The sequence below is a fragment of the Arachis hypogaea genome, chromosome 15 (genome assembly GCF_003086295.3).
Source record: "Arachis hypogaea cultivar Tifrunner chromosome 15, arahy.Tifrunner.gnm2.J5K5, whole genome shotgun sequence".
Taxonomy (NCBI): domain Eukaryota; kingdom Viridiplantae; phylum Streptophyta; class Magnoliopsida; order Fabales; family Fabaceae; genus Arachis; species Arachis hypogaea.
This window is the reverse complement of record NC_092050.1, coordinates 70568270-70590713: the sequence shown is the minus strand read 5'-3', so window position 1 is coordinate 70590713 and position 22444 is coordinate 70568270. Positions and strand designations below refer to the sequence as shown.

At 38.0% G+C, this 22444-nt stretch overlaps 1 non-coding gene across 1 annotated transcript; it reads right to left on the bottom strand.

The window, feature by feature from the left end:
- Positions 1 to 14618: 14618 nt before the first annotated feature.
- LOC112752332 (small nucleolar RNA R71) lies at positions 14619 to 14726 on the bottom strand. Its single transcript, XR_003176774.1, has one exon. It is a non-coding gene; the product is annotated as a small nucleolar RNA R71 (small nucleolar RNA).
- Between the last annotated feature and the right edge of the window lie 7718 nt (positions 14727 to 22444).

Sequence of the window (22444 nt, the reverse complement as noted above, 5' to 3'; positions counted from 1 at the left end):
CAACTCTTTGAGCTTTTAATCATGATTGACCTCCCTAGACATTGATGCTTAGAGCCTTGGACCTTACTTTTATTTTTCTTTTCCTGTTTCTTTGGCTTTAAGGATTAAACTTTTGTTTAATTCAGCTTATCCATAATAGTTCTCTAAATTTCTATTCCTTATGTTCTAACATTCTTTGATTCAAATTCAACTATGCACTGTTCATATCATGCATTCAGAATCACAAATAATACCATCACATTTAAATAAATAAGACTACTCTTAAATATAAACTCAATTTCTCATGCAATACATCACTTCTTTTCTTTTCTTTTTAGATTCAAGCTCAGTGAGTGGTACATGAGACAAATTATTATTTATTTATTTATTTTAACCAAAAACAAATAACTGAATGAGACTAAATCTAAGAATTGAAAGTACTAAAGATCATGCAGGCAAACAAAGCAACAGAAAATAGAAGACAATAAAATAAGAACGTAAGGGGAAATAGAATGAAAGGAACTCAACCACCTTAGTTATGCTGGTGGCCATCTCATTCCTCCGGCTGTGCTCCCCTAACACCAAACTTAAAACTTTGCTTGTCCCCAAGCAAAGAAAAACTCCAGGGTGTCAAAAATTCCTTTTAATTGCTCCTATTTCTGTTCTAATCACTTAGTAGTTGGGTTGCCTCCCACAGGCACGTCTTTAATGTCACTAGCTTGACTCTTGATTGTTGAATTTTCTTCCTCTTCTTCCAGTTGGCTAAAAGAAATGTCTCCAAGGGGGGAGAGGTGAAAATTAGTGCCCCCTGATATAAATTCCTCGTAACAAGCTTTCTTTTATTATTATTAGCTTGATTCACCTTGCTTGTTGGGGTAGAGGTCGGATTGCTTTTTGTTGACCTTCTCTTTTTCATGGATATTGTCTTTTGTTTCTTGGTCGCAATCACTTTTTTTGTACTTTCCTTGATTGCCTTCGCTTCTTTATTTTTAAAATTTGGGTGTTGTGTGATGGTTTGAGTGTACCCTTCATCAAGAACTTCTTGAATTGGTGGTTCAATAAACTCACCCTCTATGCCACTCTCTGCTTCATTAGAGTGTAGATTCCCATAATTGTTTTCATCCCTTATAACTTCCTTTGTTTGTGCATCTTCCTTCTTTTTTGGTGCATCTTCCTCCTTTGTTTTTGCATCTTCCTCTTCTTCCATGTGTGAGGGTGGAAAGTTCTCTAAGGTAGCGTTTGTTTTGAGGTACTAAGACAGAGACTGAAAGACTAAGACTCATTATCGTGTTTGTTAGTTCAGAGATTGGTACTAAAATTTCTGTCTCCGTCTCTAAAATTTCAGTATTTCAGTACCTCCAAAAAGTAGGGACACAGGGGATTGAAATTTTTAGAGATGGAGACTGAAACTTTAATAATATTTTATACCTAAAATACTTTCATTTCAATTAATTAATTTCAATTTTATCCTTTGTGCAAATTAAATTAGAGTTTCATTCTTGTTTCAATTCCTGTCTCCCATTTTGCACCAAACAGAATACTGAGATTTATTTCAATCCATGTCTCTTAGTCTCTGTCTCTCAGTCTCAGTCTTTCCGTCTCTGTCTCTCCACCAAACGCTACCTAATTCACTGGAGAATGAAATCCTTTGATTGATTTCCTCACTTTCTTCTATAGGATCTTGCATTATATCTCTTGGGAAGGAATTTGCTTGTTCCTCTTCTTGGGACTTGATTATCAACTGCACATATTTCTCTACATTTTTGACACTCGTCTTTATATCATGTATGAATTCTTTCATGAGAAGCTTAAGATCTGATGGTGTTTTATATGAATAAGGAGATGGTGGCTCTTGATATGAATAAGAAGGAGATGATGATTCTCGATAATAGTAAAAAGAGGATGGTTCTTGGTATGAATAGGGAGATAGTGTCTCTTGATATGGGTAGAAAGAGGATGGTTTTTGGTATGTATATGGAGATGGTGATTCTTGATATTAATAGGGAGGTGGTGGCTCTTGATAGTTGCAACATGGAGCACTGAAGTTTCTTTTGTTTTGATTTTGCCAACCAAAATTCGGATAATTCCTCCATCCACAATAATATGAATCACTACATGGGTGTGAGTAGTAACCCATGTGATCTCTCTCCCTTATTTTTCCTTAGCACAAAGCACCAAACAAAATTAAACGCACCATGTGGTAAACAGGAAGCAAAGAAGAAATAACATAAATTTTTTTCTATTTTTTTGAAAAGAAATCAAATAAAGAATAATAAAAATAAAAGAAAAATTCGAAAATAAATGAAAAGAGGTGAACTAAAAATTTAAAAATTATACAAAGAAAAATACTAGTATTTAAAAAAATATTTTTAAAAGAAAAATTACTACGGGACACCAAACTTAATTTCAGAAATTAAGAAAAAATAATTGACACAAAATTCAAAAATAAAACCCAAAAAGTAATTAAAACTAATAAAATAGAAAAAAAATTAATGCAAGGAACAAAACGAAAGTACAATGAAACAAAATAAAAAGGACAATGAAAATAAAATAGAAAAGAAATAAACAAGTTAAACTAAAGAATTTTAAGAAACTAATAAAAGAAAATAAAAATTAAAAGGAAAGTAAAAAAACGAAGACAGGGGGTGTTAACGAGAAGAAAGAGAAAAAAATAAACGAAAAAAATGAAAAATAAAAATGACTAATACTAAAAAAAACTAACTAAAAGAAAGTTTATCTAATCTAAGCAATCAAACGACGAGTAGTTATCAATCACAGTCAATCCTCGGCAACGGCGCCAAAAACATGGTGCGGAATTTACAATTCACAAACTAACCGGCAAGTGCACCTAGTCGTACCAAGTAATACCTCAGGTGTGTGAGGGTCGATCCCACGAGAATTGATAGATTAAGCAACAATGGTTAAGTGATTTACTTAGTTAGACAAACAGAAAAGAGTGTTTGAGTGTTCAAGAGCATTAACAGTAAATTTAGAATATTAGAAAACAGCAGTAAACAAGATGTGAATAATATATGGAGAAACAGTTAAGACATCAGAGTTATCTATTTTTCGGATTGACTTTTCTTACTAACTATTTTAATCATGCAAGATTCAATTCATGGCAAACTATATGTGACTAAACCCTAATTCCTTAGACCATTTTAGTCTCCTCTAACCTTCATCAACCGCCAATTCCTTGGTCACTTAATTCCAATTAGAGGGTGAAGTTCAATTCTAGTTTATATGCCACAAAAATCCTAATTACCCAAATATAAGAGGATTATATGTCACGTAATCGGTTAAGTCCAGATAATTAGAAATTTAGGAGAATTTATTTTTAAGCTGTTGTTCAAGTAAAGAGCTTTTCCAAGTTATACAAGAACTCAAATAGAAAAAGGGTCATACTTCCGTTCCACCCAAATTCATAAAATAAAGAACGAAAACAATTCTTGAAATATAAATCAGTACATGAATTAAAATAGAAAAATAATAGTATCAATACATACAATAGACAGAGCTCCTAATCTAAACAGTGGAGGTTTAGTTGCTCATGGTTCAGAGAGAAAACTAGGATTCAGGTAAACTGTAAATTGCAGAATGAGGTACGAGAGAAGAGATAATATCTTTTCCCTTTTATATCTAATCCTAATTAATGTAAAATATATATTTCCTAAAACTAAATAATATCTTTTCCTATTTTTAAATAAAATAAATTTTAAATCAGAATTAATAGGAGATTGCGTGCTTGCTTCTTGGAGTGTTGGGGACCACTTGATTCCTTAATAGTCCACGCCTAACTTGAGAAATCTCAAGTTAGGCGCAGCCTTGGCAGAATTGATGGAGAAGAAGTATGGACTATTATACATCATTGGAAAACTCTAGAATTTAGCTTTCCAACGCCACTAAAATCACATCAATTGGATCTCTGTAACTCGAGTTATTCAGGTTTGAGTGCAGAGAGGTCAGGGTTGACAGCATCATTTGCCTTCTTCTCTCTTTCTGCGGAAACTCCATCAAATTCATCCGAATGCTACCTAAAATAAACAGAATTGCACATAACTCAAAGTAGCATCAACGGCGCCAAAAACTTGGTGCGGAATTTATAACCACAAACTAACCGGCAAGTGCAGCGGATCGTACCAAGTAATACCTCAGGTGAGTGAGGGTCGATCCCACGAGAATTGATGGATTAAGCAACAACGGTTAAGTGATTTACTTAGTTAGATAAATAGAAAATAGTGTTTGAGTATTCAAGAGCATTAACAGTAAATTTAGAATATTAGAAAGCAGCAGTAAACAAGATGTGAATAATCTTTAGAGAAACAATTAAGGCTTCAGACTTAACTATTTTTCGGATTGACTTTTCTTACTAACTATTTTAATCGTGCAAGATTCAATTCATGGCAAATTATAAGTGACTAAGCCCTAATTCCTTAGACCTTTTTAGTCTCTTCTAACCTTCATCAACCGCCAATTCCTTGGTCACTTAATTCCAATTAGAGGGTGAAGTTCAATTCTAGTTTATATGCCACAAAAATCCTAATTACCCAAATATAAGAGGATTATATGTCACGTATCCCGTTAAGTCCAGATAATTAGAAATTTAGGAGAATTTATTTTTAAGCTGTTGTTCAAGTAAAGAGCTTTTCCAAGTTATACAAGAACTCAAATAGAAAAAGGGTCATACTTCCGTTCCACCCAAATTCATAAAATAAAGAACGAAAACAATTCTTGAAATATAAATCAGTACATGAATTAAAATAGAAAAATAATAGTATCAATACATACAATAGACAGAGCTCCTAATCTAAACAGTGGAGGTTTAGTTGCTCATGGTTCAGAGAGAAAACTAGGATTCAGGTAAACTGTAAATTGCAGAATGAGGTACGAGAGAAGAGATAATATCTTTTCCCTTTTATATCTAATCCTAATTAATGTAAAATATATATTTCCTAAAACTAAATAATATCTTTTCCTATTTTTAAATAAAATAAATTTTAAATCAGAATTAATAGGAGATTGCGTGCTTGCTTCTTGGAGTGTTGGGGACCACTTGATTCCTTAATAGTCCACGCCTAACTTGAGAAATCTCAAGTTAGCCGCAGCCTTGGCAGAATTGATGGAGAAGAAGTATGGACTATTATACATCATTGGAAAGCTCTAGAATTTAGCTTTCCAACGCCACTAAAATCACATCAATTGGATCTCTGTAACTCGAGTTATTCAGGTTTGAGTGCAGAGAGGTCAGGGTTGACAGCATCATTTGCCTTCTTCTCTCTTTCTGCGGAAACTCCATCAAATTCATCCGAATGCTACCTAAAATAAACAAAATTGCACATAACTCAAAGTAGCATCAACGGCGCCAAAAACTTGGTGCGGAATTCATAACCACAAACTAACCGGCAAGTGCAGCGGATCGTACCAAGTAATACCTCAGGTGAGTGAGGGTCGATCCCACGAGGATTGATGGATTAAGCAACAACGGTTAAGTGATTTACTTAGTTAGATAAATAAAAAATAGTGTTTGAGTATTCAAGAGCATTAACAGTAAATTTAGAATATTAGAAAGTAGCAGTAAACAAGATGTGAATAATATTTGGAGAAACAATTAAGGCTTCAGACTTATCTATTTTTCGGATTGACTTTTCTTACTAACTATTTTAATCGTGCAAGATTCAATTCATGGCAAATTATAAGTGACTAAGCCCCAATTCCTTAGACCTTTTTAGTCTCCTCTAACCTTCATCAACCGCCAATTCCTTGGTCACTTAATTCCAATTAGAGGGTGAAGTTCAATTCTAGTTTATATGCCACAAAAATCCTAATTACCCAAATATAAGAGGATTATATGTCAAGTAAAGAGCTTTTCCAAGTTATACAAGAACTCAAATAGAAAAAGGGTCATACTTCCGTTCCACCCAAATTCATAAAATAAAGAACGAAAACAATTCTTGAAATATAAATCAGTACATGAATTAAAATAGAAAAATAATAGTATCAATACATACAATAGACAGCGCTCCTAATCTAAACAGTGGAGGTTTAGTTGCTCATGGTTCAGAGAGAAAACTAGGATTCAGGTAAACTGTAAATTGCGGAATGAGGTACGAGAGAAGAGATAGTATCTTTTCCCTTTTATATCTAAAACTAATTAATATAAAATATATATTTCCTTAAACTAAATAATATCTTTTCCTATTTTTAAATAAAATAAAGTTTAAATCAGAATTAATAGGAGATTGCGTGCTTGCTTCTTGGAGAGTTGGGGACCACTTGATTCCTTAATAGTCCACGCCTAACTTGAGAAACCTCAAGTTAGGCGCAACCTTGGCAGAATTGATGGCAAAGAAGTATGGACTATTATAAATCGTTGGAAAGCTCTGGAAGTTAGCTTTCCAATGCTATTAGAATCAAGTCAATTGGACCTCTGTAACTCGAGTTATTCAGGTTTGAGTGTAGAGAGGTCAGGGTTGACAGCATCATTCGCCTTCTTCTCCTTTTTCTGTGGAAACTCCATCAAATCCATCCGAATGCTACCTAAAATAAACAGAATTGCACACGACTCAAAGTAGCATCCATAGTGGCTAAAAGATAATTAATTCTTGATTAAAATCTACAAATTAAATGCAAATTCACTAGGAAAAAGTAGGAAAGTTGCTCACGCATCAATGAACATGTAGACATCTTAGGATATGTACTCAAGCATTTTCTTGAAATATATAGCCAAACATTAAGTTTGGTGTTCTGCATATGCTATGGGTATAAATGATAAGAGTCAAATTTGTTTTAAGCCTTGAATTTCGTGAAAGTTAAACCATGCTCTGCATCCTTTTTGAGTTCATGTTTGAAAATAAAGTAGTCCTCATGATGATTGAATCAAAGAAGATGAGAATTTCATTAAACTTTTGCATAAATCATATGGTGGATAACAAACTTAGTGTGCAAGTCACGTAGGATGATGCATACGCATAAAATGTGCATCCTGGAAATTGAATTTAATTCTTTGAACCATATGGCCAAACACTAAGTTTGGTGTTCACCAATATCACATATATGCTTACAAGAGGTCACATATTGATTGTTGATTCATGAGGAACACTTAGCCAAATTTTCAAAAATTCAAAAGTTAGTTAATTCTTTCCATTTTGTTGCCATTTAGGTTGATTCAATTTTTGTTTCGTTGTGGTGAATAGGTACATGGAAGAGGAGATTGATATAGAGGACAAGGCAAGGAAAGGCTCGGCTATTCTAGAGCAAAAGCAAGTCACATGTCTTTGGAAGTTGCTTATTAGGAAGCACAATCTTGCACATTGGTTGGTTAGGTGTGTCACCTTGATGACCGAACCTACCAACCTAATTAAGAAGCAATCCTTGTCTCCATTGAATCCTACATGTACACCATCCATTCTCACTATCTAAAATGCATCCCCACCATCCATTTCCTCACCATTCTCGTTATAAATAGCCTCCCATTCTACACTTGCTTGCATTCATAATTCATTGCTTGTATTCCTTTAACTCCAAGCTATACCCGTATGCTCTTCTTTGTTCAACTTACTCTTGTGTTCACTTGATCAAACACTTTACTTAACCCTCAAGCCACACTCTCATTCACTTTGCACAAGCTACACTAGCCAATCTTTCCCATCCCTTCTCTATCTTCTATTCGGTTCATACAAAGCAACCAATGGCAGCCTCATCAAGTTCCAAAAGGAGAAAGGGAAAGTAGCCAGTTGAAGAAATTCTCTTTAATGATTGGAGGTTCAAGTCATTATTCCACGAGATACAACTAGAGTGGATGAAACCTAAAGGGATACTACCAGAGATACCATTCCAACTTCCTGAGGGTGAGTGCCAAGAAATGAAAGAGAAGATTGAGAGAAGAAGATAGGAGCTCCTCACCAATCCAATCACCAGGATAAAAGAAAATCTTGTGAAGGAATTCTATGCCAATACGGTAAGGCAAGACACAAGCATTGACACCTCTTACAAGAGTTATGTAAGAGGTGTAGAAGTTGATTTCAGTCCAAAGGCCATCATGAAGGTTCTTGGCCTTAGAACAACACATTTTGAAGAGGCTAGTTAACATGAAAGACTAAGTGGTGACCCTGATTGTGAGCAGATTGTCAATGATGTTTGTGTCATTGGGGCAGACTGGGTGAAGGATTCCAATGGAATGCTAAGGTTTCTAAGAAGAAGAGACCTCATCCCAGAAGCCAAAGGATGGTATAAAATTGTGAGGAGATCCATCCTGCCTAGTATAAACACTTCAGAGGTCAATATCAAGAGAGCTACCATGGTGCACTGCATTATGATAGGAGGAGAGATTAGAGTCCATGAACTCATAGCCAAGAACATTCAAGAAATATCTAAGAAGAGTGATCCTGACTCTTGGCTTCACTATCCAGGCACCATCATTTGCCTATGCAAGAAAGCTAAGGTGGTGCTTGAGAATGTAGACCCTGTTTAGTTAAACCCGGGCAAGCCAATCACCCTTCATAGAATGTCATATGTCACAGTTGCCCAATAGCAAAGGAGGCTACAAAGGAAGAGAAGAAGGGAGGAACAACAAGAAGAAGAGCAATATGAGGAGGAACAAGCTCCAACACTAGCCACTATGAACATGAGAAAAATGCAAGAAGCCATTGGTGGTTTGTCAAGGTAGTTTTTGCAAAGCCAAGAACAACAAGGACACTTCCAATTCCAGCTCATAAATCAACAAAAGGAGTTGCATATGAAATTAATAGAACAACACAAGGAGCATTACTCCCCCCTCTCTCAATCCATCCATCAAGTGACAGAAAGGCAGGATCGTCTAGAGAGGCAAGTACAAGAGCTTACCCAACGTCAGATTGATGGCATGAGAGCATTCAAAGAATTCACCACTCTTTATGATAGAAGGCATGCAAATCAACGTGACTATGACATGAATGCTCAATCCAAGCTTAATTACATAATTGAATATATGCCTGACTTAAATCCAACAATCTGAAGGTATGATGAAGACTTTGAGAGTCTAAGGGAAATGGAAGTAGGAAGAGTATTGCGCCATGAAGAGGCAGTGGAGAAGAAAATTCAGAAAGCTTGATTTGGGAAGAAGCAAAAGGAAAAACAAAAGGACAAGGGGGATATAAGCAATCCACAAGAAGAAAACCAAGGGAAAGAAAAGAAGAAGAAGAAGAAAGACAAATAACCCAAGGAATAAAAAGGTAGTGCTGCTCTTTGTTCATCAATTTAAATAAGGAAGAACATGCTTCCATACTTATTTTATGAGTTTATCTTTAGTTTAAGTCATTTACATTCTGTTTGTTTACTTTCTTTAATTGTCATTTAAGTGTGCTAGTCTAAGTGTTTATGCCATTCCATCTTGCTTGAATGTATGCTTTGTTTTCCTTTGCTTGAATAAAAGAAAAATATTGTGAAACAAGAAAGAGTAAAAGTCCATCTTTGGTAGAAGATAAAATAAGGTTAAATGGTGGTGCATGCGTGAAAACTTAGCAAGTTCAGTAATAAAGATGAAGGGTAGAATGTCCTTTAAGTATGAACTGAGTTGCTTTATATGAAGCCTTTGCAAATAAAGATCTTTAGAAGAAAGAAAGAAAAAGAAAGACTGAAAGAAAAGCCCACGTTGGTGGCAAAGTTAGGCCACCAACGACATCACCAACGTTGGCAACAGAAAGAAAGAAACAAGGAATAAGCTAGGCACCAATAACTTGAACCTTAAGACACATGCCTGTGGTGCTTTTGTACTAGGATCTGCTTGGATGATTAGGTTCTAAGGAGTGTTTTAACACTTGGTTACTTGGGTTAACTAACCCGGGATTATCAACCAAAAGTCCACTATCAAGAGCAACCTAACTACAAAGCATTTAGTGACCCAAAGAGGTGCTGGGCATCAATGTCTCTAGGTTGAATTACAAGCCAAATTACTCCTAACTCTCTTCAACAAAGGCCAAAGCCCACATCCAAAGACTTGAAGATTGATTGGGAAAGTGTATAAATAGGATAAATTTTGAAGTAGAAAAAAGGCTGGGAAGCAAGGGACCCTAATTGGGAAGCCCTGGATCATTTTTTTGTACTTTTCTTTTACTTTCTTGTACTTTCTTTTTCCTTTTGTTTAGCTGAGCAATGATGAACTAAAATCCCGTTTCATTAGGGGGAAGAGCTCTATTGTGATTCACATGATTGAATGAAATTCTTCTTCTTCTCAATCCGCTTGTTGTAGCTAAAGGACATCTTCTATTTTGATTGTGATTCATTCACTCCGGAAGGGGGTTTGAATCTATTGAATGCCTGTGTGAGCCTCGGAAGGGGAATCAAGGGCATTAGAATTGAAGCTCTATCTTTCACAATTCTCTTGACCAACACCATTTGAAAGGAATTGAGGTCTTGAGGATTTGTGTGGCTCATGGATAAGAGATAAGATCTTAACCTCTTCTCATGACAATTGGATCAAGGAATTAGCAAATTGATTGTGATTAGAGAGATAGGGTTGCCAAGGAATTGGGATCCAATCAATTACAATCCACCATAGATCTACTTCATATGATTGAGAAAGAAGTTGAGACCTGATGAGTGGATAATTTATACGCTTTTTGGCATTGTTTTTAGTAGAATCTAGTTACTTTTAAGGATGTTTTCATTAGTTTTTATGTTAAATTCACATTTCTGGACTTTACTATGAGTTTGTGTGTTTTTCTGTGATTTCAGGTATTTTCTGGCTGAAATTGAGGGACTTGAGCAAAAATCAGATTCAGAGGTTGAAGAAGGACTGCTGATGCTGTTGGATTCTGACCTCCCCGCACTCAAAGTGAATTTTCTAAAGCTACAAAACTCGAAATGGCGCGCTTTCAATTGCGTTGGAAAGTAGACATCCAAGGATTTCCAGCAATATATAATAGTCCATACTTTGCCCAAGTTTAGATGACGCAAACTGGCTTTCAACGCCAGCTCTCTGCCCAATTCTGGCGTCCAGCGCCAGAAACAAGTTGCAAAGTGGTGTTCAACGCCCAAACTGGCACCAAAACTGGCGTTCAACTCCAGGAATGAACTCTACACCTGTAACACTCAAGCTCAGCCCAAGCACACACCAAGTGGGCCCCGGAAGTGGATTTATGCATCATTTACTTACTTCTATAAACCCTAGTAGCTAGTTTATTATAAATAGGACCTTTTACTATTGTATTAGACATCTTTGGACGCCTGGTTCTTAGATCAGAGGGGCTGACCATTCGGCCATGCCTGGACCTTTCACTTATGTATTTTTAACGGTAGAGCTTCTACACTCCATAGATTAAGGTGTGGAGCTCTGCTGTTCCTCAAAGATTAATGCAAAGTACTACTGTTTTCTATTCAATTCAACTTATTCCACTTCTAAGATATTCATTCGCACTTCAACCTGAATGTGATGAACGTGACAATCATCATCATTCCCTATGAACGCGTGCCTAACAACCACTCCCGTTCTACCTCCGATTGAACGAATATCTCTTAGATTACTAATACAGGGGACCGAGTCCGAGATATTGGGATCTTCGTGGTATAAGCTAGATTGATGGTGGCATTCAAGAGAATCCAGAAAGTCTAAACCTTGTCTGTGGTATTCCGAGTAGGATTCCGGGATTGAATGACTGTGACGAGCTTCAAACTCGCGAGTGCTGGGCGTAGTGACAGACGCAAAAGGATAGTAAATCCTATTCCAGTATGATCGAGAACCTCCAGATGATTAGCCATGCAGTGACAGCGCATCAGACCATTTTCACAATGAGGAATAGGATGCAACCAACGACAAAGGTGATGCCTCCAGACGATTAGCCGTGCTGTGACAGAGCATTTGGATCATTTTCCCGAGAGAGATCGAAAGTAGCCATTGACACCGGTGACATCCTTACATAAAGCTAGCCATAGAAAGGAGTAAGATTGATTGGATGAAGACAGCAGGAAAGTGGAGGTTCAGAGGAACGAATGCATCTCCATACGCTTATCTGAAATTCTCACCAATGATTTACATAAGTATTTCTATCCTTATTCTATTAGTTATTTTCGAAAACCCCATTACTATTTTATATCTGCCTGACTGAGATTTACAAGGTGACTATAGCTTGCTTCATACCAACAATCTCCGTGGGATTCGACCCTTACTCACGTAAGGTATTACTTGGACGACCCAGTGCACTTGCTGGTTAGTTGTGCGAAGTTGTGAACCATGGTATTGGCATCATGTTTTTGGCGCCATTACCAGGGAAAGAAAGAGCAATGAATTTTACATAATCAAGGTGTAATCACAATTTCGTCCACCAAGTTTTTGGCGCCGTTGCCGGGGATTGTTCGAGTTTGGACAACTGACGGTTCATCTTGTTGCTCAGATTAGGTAATTTTCTTTTTGTTTTCTCTTCAAAAATTTTTCAAAAATCTTTCAAAATTTTCTCCTTTGTTTTCGAAAAAAAATTTTAAAATAAAAATGTTTTCAAAAATAAATTATTCTATGGCTTCAAAACTTTCAAGAATGAATTCTAGAGTTTCATGGTAACATGTTGAATCCTATCTGGCTGAAAAGCCATACCCAAACTCCTTTGGGATTGGTCTTCAACTAATCACCTCAATGGATGTAAATCCATTCTAAAGCTTGACTGGCTATTAAGCCATGTCTGACCCTTTGATTGGAGCTTTAGACTAAAGAGCACAAGATTCCTGGAATTCATATTAAAGATTTTGAAATCCTTATTTTTGTTTTTCAAATAATTTTCGAAAAAAAATACAAAAAAATTAGAAAATCATAAAAATCAAAAATATTTTTTGTGTTCTTGTTTGAGTCTTGAGTCATGTTATAAGTTTGGTGTCAATTGCATGTGCATCTTGCATTTTTTCGAAAATAATCATGCATTCATAGTGTTCTTCATGATCTTCAAGTTGTTCTTGGTAAGTTTTCTTGTTTGATCTTTGCATTTGCATGTTTTGTGTCTTTTCTTGTTTTTCATATGCATTCTTGAATTCTTAGTGTTTAAGCATTAAAGAATTCTAAGTTTGGTGTCTTGCATGTTTTCTTTGCATTAAAAATTTTTCAAAAATATGTTCTTGATGTTCATCATGATCTTCATAGTGTTCTTGGTGTTCATCTTGACATTCATAGTGTTCTTGCATGCATTCCTTGTTTTGATTCAAAAATAAAAGAGAAAAACATGAAAATGATGTTTTAATTTTTCTCTCTCATCATTCAAAATTCAAAAATCAAAAAAATATCTTCCCCTTTTTCTCTCATCAAATTCGAAAATTGAGTTGAATTTTTCAAAAATTTTTAAAAATCAAGTTGTTTCTTATGAGTCAAATCAAATTTTCAATTTGAAAATCTTATCTTTTTCAAAATCTTTTCAAAAATCAAATCTTTTTCATTTTTCTTAGTTATTTTCAAAAACTCTAAAAATATTTTTCAAAAATCTTTTTCTTATTTTTATATCATAATTTTCGAAAATAACATCATCAATTAATGTTTTGATTCAAAAATTTCAAGTTTGTTACTTTCTTGTTAAGAAAGATTCAAACTTTGAGTTCTAGAATCATATCTTGTGATTTCTTGTGAATCAAGTCATTAATTGTGATTTTAAAAATCATATCTTTTCAAAAATATCTTCTTATCTTATCCCTTTCAAAAAATTGATTTTCAAATTTGTTTCAACTAACTAACTAACTTTTTGTTTGTTTCTTATCTTTTTCAAAACTACCTAACTAACTCTCTCTCTCTCTCTCTCTCTCATTTTTCGAAAATATCTTCTCTCTTTTTCAAAAATTTCTTTTTAATTAACTAATTATTTTATTTTCTATTTGAAAAAAAATACTAACCTTTTTCAAAAACCATTTTCGAAAATCACTAACTCTTTTTCAAAAATTATTTTCGAAAATTCTCTCCTCCTCTCATCCCCTTCTATTTATTTATTCATCTACTAACACTTCTCTTCATCTCACATCACTGCTCCTATCCTTACCCTTGTGTTTGGATTCTTCATTCTTCTTCACCCCTATTCCTTTTCTTCTTCTACTAACAATAAGGAACCTCTTTACTGTGACATAGAGGATTCCTCTTCTTTTCTTTTTCTCTTCTCTTTCTTATGAGCAGGGACAAAGAAAAAGGCATTCTTGTTGAAGCTGATCCAGAACCTGAAAGGACTCTGAAGAGAAAACTAAGAGAAGCTAAATTACAACAATCCAGAGACAATCTTATTGAAAATTTCGAACAAGTAAAGGAGATGGCAGCCAAACCCAACAACAATAATGCAAGGAGAATGCTTGGTGACTTTACTGCACCTAATTCCAATTTACATGGAAGAAGCATCTCCATTCCTGCTATTGGAGCAAACAATTTTGAGCTGAAACCTCAGCTAGTTTCTCTGATGCAGCAGAAATGCAAGTTTCATGAACTTCCATCTGAAGATCCTTTTCAGTTCTTAACTGAATTCTTGCAGATATGTGATACTGTTAAGACTAATGGAGTAGATCCTGAAGTCTACAGGCTCATGCTTTTCCCTTTTGCTGTAAGAGACAGAGCTAGAGTGTGGTTGGATTCTCAACCCAGAGATAGCCTGAACTCTTGGGATAAGCTGGTCACGGCTTTCTTAGCCAAGTTCTTTCCTCCTCAAAAGCTGAGCAAGCTTAGAGTGGATGTTCAAACCTTCAGACAGAAAGAAGGTGAATCCCTCTATGAAGCTTGGGAAAGATACAAACAGTTGACCAAAAAATGTCCTTCTGACATGCTTTCAGAATGGACCATCCTGGATATATTCTATGATGGTCTGTCTGAGTTATCAAAGATGTCATTGGATACTTCTGCAGGTGGATCCATTCACCTAAAGAAAACGCCTGCAGAAGCTCAAGAACTCATTGACATGGTTGCAAATAACCAGTTCATGTACACTTCTGAAAGGAATCCTGTGAATAATGGGACGCCTATGAAGAAGGGAGTTCTTGAAGTTGATACTCTGAATGCCATATTGGCTCAGAACAAAATATTGACTCAGCAAGTCAATATGATTTCTCAGAGTTTGAATGGAGTGCAAGCTGCATCCAACAGTACTCAAGAGGCTTCTTATGAAGAAGAAGCTTATGATCCTGAAAACCCTGCAATAGCAGAGGTGAATTACTTAGGTGAACCTTATGGAAACACCTATAATTAGGGGTGTGCAAAAAAACTGGTTTCACTGAACTGAATGGAAACTGAACTGAAACTGTTTTAAATAAACCAGTTTTTTTAAATAAAAAACTAAACTGAAACCATAGTTTTTATGAAAAACCAGTTTATTAAAAACCAGTTTTTATGGTTCAGTTTAGTTTTAAACCAAATTAAAACTGGTTTTATTTAAACTCCAAAATTAATTTTACATACTCTTTCTTTCTCTTTCTCCCTTCTCTCTCTCTCTCCCCTTTCTTTCTCTCTCTCTCTCTCTCTCTCTCTCTCTCCATCTCCCTTCCCATCTCTCACTCTCTCCTCTCCCTCTCTCTCTCTCACCTCCTTCCTTTTTCTCCCTCTCCCTCTTTTTCCTCTCTCTCCCCTCTCTACCTCTCCTTCCCCCTTCCTTCTTCTCTCTCCTCCCCTCTCTCTCCCCCTTTTTTTCTCTCTCTCCTCTCCCTCCTCTCTCTCTCTCCCTCCCTCCCCTCTTGCTTCCTCTCTCTCTTCTTCTCCTCTTTCTCCCCCGCCTCTCTCCCTTCTCTCTCTCTCTCTCTCTTTTTCCCTTTCTTCCTTCTCTCCCTTCTCTATCTCTCTCTCTTTCTCTCTCTCCCCCCCCTCTTTGTCTCTCTCTTTTTCTCTCTCCTCCTCTCCTTCTCTCTCTCCCCCCTCTCTCTCTTTTCTCTCTCTCTCTCTCTCTCTCTCTCTCTCTCTCCTTTTTCCCCTCTCCCTCTCCCTTCCTTCCCCTCTCTCTTCCTCTCTCTCTTCTCTCCCTCCTCTCTCTCCCCTCCCCTCTTTCTTCTCTCTCTCTCTCTTTCTTTCCCCCTCCTCTTTCTCCCTCTCCCTCCATTCCCCCTCTCTCTCCCCCTCTTATCTCTTTCTCTCTCTCCCCCTCTCCCTCCCCCTTCCTTCTTCTCTCTCTTCCTCTCTCTCTCTCTTTCTCTCCCTTTTTTTCTCTCTCACCTCTCCCTCCTCTCTCTCTCCTCCTCCCCTCTTTCTTTCTCTCTCTCTCTCCTTTTCTTTCTCCCCCTCCTCTCTCTCTCTCTCTCTCTCTCCCTCTCTTTCCTTTCTCCCCTCTCCCCCTCCCATCCCCTTCTCTCTCTCTCCCTCCCTTCCCCTTCTCTCTCTCTCTCTCTTTCTCTTTTCCCTCTTTCCCTTTTGTTTCTCTCCTCTCTGCCCTCTCTCTCATTTTTTCTCTTTTTTATTTCTCTCTCCCATTCCTCTCTCTCCTTCCCTTATTTCTCTCTCCTTCCCTTCTTTCTCTCTCCTTTTCTCTCTCTTTTTTCTCCTTCATCTCTCTCTTTAGTCTCTTTCTCTCCTTCCTTTTTCTCTTTTCTATTTCTCTCTCATCCTTTTTTCACTCTATATCCTCTTCTCTTTCTCTCCTCTTTCTCCAATAAGAGAGAGAAGGAGGAGAGAGAGAGAGGAGAAGAGGAGAGAGAGGAGGAGGAGGAGAGAGAGGAGAGAGAGAAGAGAGGGGAAAAAAAGAGCGCAAGGAAAGAGAGAAGGAGGAAGAAAGAGCGGGAGAAAAATTGAGAGAGACAGAAAGAAAGAGAGGGGAGAGAGAGAGAGAGAGAGAAATGGAAGAGAGAGGGAGTGAGAGACAGAGAGAGAGGGATATGGGAGAGAGAGAAACGAGAGAAAGGGATAGAGAGGGAGAAAAGGAGAGAGAAAGAAAGGGAAGGGGAAGAAAGAGGGGCAGGGGAGAGAGAGAGAGAGAGAGAGAGAGAGAGGAGGGAGAGAGAGATGGAGATAGGGAGAGAGGGAAAGAGAGAGAGAAAAAAAAAGGTGGAGAGAGAGAGAGGGGAAGACAAAGAAAGGGAGGGGGAGAAAGAAGGGGAGTTAGAGAGAAGAGGAAAAGAGTGGAGGGAGAGGGAGAGAGAGAGAGAGAGAGAGAGAGAGAGAGAGAGAGAGAGAGAGAGAAGGAGAGAGAGAGAGAGGAGGGAGAGAAGGAGAGAGGGAGAAAAGGGAGAGAGAAAGAGAGAGAGATAGAGAGAGAGAGAGGAAGACAAAGAGAGGGGAGGGGAGAAAGAGGGGAAGGAGGAGAGAGAGGGAAAAGGAAAATAGAGAGGAAGGAGAGAGAGAAAGGAGGGGAGAGAGGGAGAGAAGAAGAGAGAGAAAGAAAGAGAGAAAGGAGAGAGAGGGAGAGAAGAAGAGAGAGAAAAAAGAGAGAAAGGAGAGAGAGGGAGAGAAGGAGAAAGGGATGGAAGAAGAGAGAGAGAGCGGAAGAGGGAAAGGAGAGAGAGAGAGAGAAAGAGAGAGGAAGAGAGAGAGAGAGGGAGAGAGAGGGGGAGAGAGGGAGACTGGGAGAGAGAGGGAGAGAGAGAAGGAGGAGGGAGGGAGAGAGAGAAGGAGAGAGAGAGAGGGAGAGGAGAGAGAGTGAGAGGGGAGAGAGAGAGTGGGGAGAGAGAGAAAGAAAGATGGAGAGTGTGAAAACTAGTTTTAGCCTATAAACCAGTTTAAACTGGTTTTTTTAATTAAAACCAGTTTTATTTTTATGAACTGGTTTAAACTGGTGCACTCTATTATAAACTGGTTTAGAACCAGTTTCATATGTGACAAAGCAGTTTGGTTCAGTTTCTAAACCATTTAAAATGATTTAGTGCAGTTTCAGTTCAGTTTATAGAAAAACTAAACCATGCACACCCCTACCTATAATCCATCATGGAGGAATCATCCAAATTTCTCATGGAAGGATCAAAAGCCTCAACAAGGCTTTAATAATGGTGGAAGAAGCAGGTTTAACAATAATAGACCTTTTCCATCATCCACTCAGCAACAGACAGAGAATTCTGAGCAGAATCCATCTAGCTTAGCAAATTTAGTCTCTGATCTATCTAAGGCCACTGTGAGTTTCATCAATGAAACAAGGTCTTCCATTAGAAATTTGGAAGCACAAGTGGGCCAGCTGAGTAAAAGGATCACTGAAATCCCTCCTAGCACTCTCCCAAGCAATACAGAAGAGAATCCAAAAGGAGAGTGTAAGGCCATTGACATAACCAAAATGGCCGAACCCAATGAGGGAGAGGAGGACGTGAATCCCAAGGAGGAAGACCTCCTAGGACGCCCAGTGATCAATAAGGAGTTTCTCTCTGAGGAACCAAAGGAATCTGAGACTCATCTAGAGACCATAGGGATTCCATTGAACCTCCTTAAGCCATTCATGAGCTCTGATGAGTATTCCTCTTCTGAAGAGAATGAGGATGTTACTGAAGAGCAAACTGCCAAGTTTCTTGGTGCAATCATGAAGCTGAATGCCAAATTGTTTGGTATTGAGACTTGGGAAGATGAACCTCCCTTGTTCACTAATGAACTAAGTGATCTGGATCAACTGACATTGCCTCAGAAGAGACAGGATCCTGGAAAGTTCATAATACCTTGTACCATAGGCACCATGATCTTTAAGGCTCTGTGTGACCTTGGTTCAGGGATAAACCTCATGCCCCTCTCTGTAATAGAGAAACTGGGAATCTATGGGGTGCAAGCTGCGAAAATCTCATTAGAGATGACAAATAATTCAAGAAAACAGGCTTATGGACAAGTAGAGGACGTGTTAGTAAAGGTTGAAGGCCTTTACATCCCTGCTGATTTCATAGTCCTGGATACTGGAAAGGAAGAGGATGAATCCATCATCCTAGGAAGACCTTTCCTAGCCACAGCAAGAGCTGTGATTGATGTGGACAGAGGAGAATTGATCCTTTAATTAAATAAGGACAACTTGTGTTTACAACTCAAGGATCTCTCTCTGCATCCATGGAGAGGAAGCAGAAAAAGCTTTTCTCAAAGCAGAGTCAACCAAAGCCCCCACAGCCAAACTCTAAGTTTGGTGTTGGGAGGCCACAACCAAACTCTAAGTTTGGTGTTGAACTCCCATATCCAAACTCTAAGTTTGGTGTTGGGGAGTCTCAACAATGCTCTGCACATCTGTGAGGCTCCATGAGAGCCCACTGTCAAGCTATTGACATTAAAGAAGCGCTTGTTGGAAGGCAACCCAATTTTTATCTAATTATATTTTTATTGGTTATATGTCTTTATAGGTTCATGATCATGTGGAGTCACAAAATAAATATAAAAATTGAAAACGGAATCCAAAACAGCAAAAGAAAAATCACACCTTGGAGGAAGACCTTACTGGCGTTTAAACGCCAGTAAGAAGCATGTTTTGGGCGTTCAACGCCAGAACAGAGCATGGTTCTGGCGCTGAACGCCAGAATGGGCAGCATCTGGGCGTTTAAACGCCAGAAATGCACCCTGGAGAAGAGCTGGCGCTGAACGCCCAGAACAAGCATGGTTCTGGCGTTCAACGCCAGAAATAGGCTACAAATGGGCGTTCAACGCCCAGAACAAGCACCAATCTGGCGCTGAACACCCAGAGTTGTGTGCAAGGGCATTTTGCATGCCTAATTTGGTGCAAGGTTGTAAATCCTTGAATACCTCAGGATCTGTGGACCCCACAGGATCCCCACCTACCTCCACTCACTTCTTCTCACCTCCACTCTCTCCATTCATGATCATCCCTTCTGTTTTTCATTTACCACTCACATCCATACACCCCCTACCTTCAAAATTCAACATCTCTTTCCCACTCAATCCCACCCATATGGCCGAATACACACATCCCTCCATCTCCTCCATCTCTTCTTCTTCTTCTTCTTCTATTCTTTCTTCTTTTGCTCGAGGGCGAGCAACATGCTAAGTTTGGTATGGTAAAAGCATAAGCTTTTTGTTTTTCCATTACCATTAATGGCACCTAAGGCCAGAAAAACCTCAAGAAAAGGAAAGGAAAGACAATTGCTTCCACCTCTGAGCCATGGGAGATGGAAAGATTCATCTCACAAGCCCATCACTAAGAAAAGGATGGAGCAAATAAGAGAGCACATTCATGGATCTCAACAGTCACATGAAGAAGCTCATCATCAAGAAACCCCTGAGATACCTCAAGGGATGCACTTTCCTCCACAGAATTTTTGGGAGCAAATCAACATTTCCCTAGGAGAATTAAGCTCCAACATGGGACAACTAAGGGTGGAACATCAAGAGCACTCCATCATCCTTCATGAAATAAGAGAAGATCAAAAAGCAATGAGGGAGGAGCAACAAAGACAAGGAAGAGACATAGAAGAGCTCAAGGACATCATTGGTTCCTCAAGAAGGAAACGCCACCATCACTAAGGTGGACTCATTCCTTGTTCTTACTTTCTCTGTTTTTCGTTTTCTCTATGTTAAGTGCTTATCTATGTTTGTGTCTTCATTACATGATCATTAGTAGTTAGTAACTTTGTCTTAAAGTTATGAATGTCCTATGAATCCATCACCTCTCTTAAATGAAAAATGTTTTAATTCAAAAGAACAAGAAGTACATGAGTTTTGAATTTATCCTTGAACTTAGCTTAATTATATTGATGTGGTGACAATGCTTCGTGTTTTCTGAATGAATGCTTGAACAGTGCATATGTCTTTTGAAGTGGTTGTTTAAGAATGTTAAATATGTTGGCTCTTGAAAGAATGATGACTAGGAAACATGTTATTTGATAATATGAAAAATCATAAAAATAATTCTTGAAGCAAGAAAAAGCAGCAAAGAACAAAGCTTGCAGAAAAAAAAAATAGGCGAAAAAAATAGAAAGAAAGAGAAAAAGCAAGCAGAAAAAGCCAAAAGCTCTTAAAACCAAGAGGCAAGAGCAAAAAGCCAATAACCCTTAAAACCAAAAGGCAAGGGAAAATAAAAAGGATCCCAAGGCTTTGAGCATCAGTGGATAGGAGGGCCTAAAGGAATAAAATCCTGGCCTAAGCGGCTAAACCAAGCTGTCCCTAACCATGTGCTTGTGGCGTGTAGGTGTCAAGTGAAAACTTGAGACTGAGCGGTTAAAGTCAAGGTCCAAAGCAAAAGAAGAGTGTGCTTAAGAACCCTGGACACCTCTAATTGGGGACTTTAGCAAAGCTGAGTCACAATCTGAAAAGGTTCACCCAATTATGTGTCTGTGGCATTTATGTATCCGGTGGTAATACTGGAAAACAAAGTGCTTAGGGCCACGGCCAAGACTCATAAAGAAGCTGTGTTCAAGAATCATCATACTGAACTAGGAGAATCAATAACACTATCTGAACTCTGAGTTCCTATAGATGCCAATCATTCTGAACCTCAATGGATAAAGTGAGATGCCAAAACTATTCAAGAGGCAAAAAGCTATAAGTCCCGCTCATTTGATTGGAGCTATGTTTCATTGATAGTTTGGAATTTATAGTATATTATCTTCTTTTTATCCTATTTGATTTTTAGTTGCTTGGGGACAAGCAACAATTTAAGTTTGGTGTTGTGATGAGCGGATAATTTATACGCTTTTTGGCATTGTTTTTAGTATGTTTTTAGTAGAATCTAGTTACTTTTAGGGATGTTTTTATTAGTTTTTATGTTAAATTCACATTTCTGGACTTTACTATGAGTTTGTGTATTTTTCTATGATTTCAGGTATTTTCTGGCTGAAATTGAGGGCTTGAGCAAAAATCAGATTCAGAGGTTGAAGAAGGACTGCTGATGCTGTTGGATTCTGACCTCCCTGCACTCAAAGTGGATTTTCTGGAGCTACAGAACTTGAAATGGCACGCTTCCAATTGCGTTGGAAAGTAGACATTCAGGGCTTTCCAGAAATGTATAATAGTCCATACTTTGCCCAAGTTTAGACGACGCAAACTGGCGTTCAACGCCAGCTCTCTGCCCAATTCTGGCGTCCAGCGCCAGAAACAAGTTGCAAAGTGGAGTTCAACGCCCAAACTGGCACCCAAACTGGCGTTCAACTCCAGGAATGACCTCTACACGTGTAACACTCAAGCTCAGCCCAAGAACACACCAAGTGGGCCCCGGAAGTGGATTTATGCATCAATTACTTACTTCTATAAACCCTAGTAGCTAGTTTATTATAAATAGGACCTTTTACTATTGTATTAGACATCTTTGGACGCCTGGTTCTTAGATCAGAGGGGCTGGCCATTCGGCCATGCCTGGACCTTTCACTTATGTATTTTTAATGGTAGAGCTTCTACACTCCATAGATTAAGGTGTGGAGCTCTGCTGTTCCTCAAAGATTAATGCAAAGTACTACTGTTTTCTATTCAATTCAACTTATTCCACTTCTAAGATATTCATTCGCACTTCAACCTGAATGTGATGAACGTGACAATCATCATCATTCCCTATGAACGCGTGCCTGACAACCACTCCCGTTCTACCTCCGATTGAACGAATATCTCTTAGATTACTAATACAGGGGACCGAGTCCCAGATATTGGATCTTCGTGGTATAAGCTAGATTG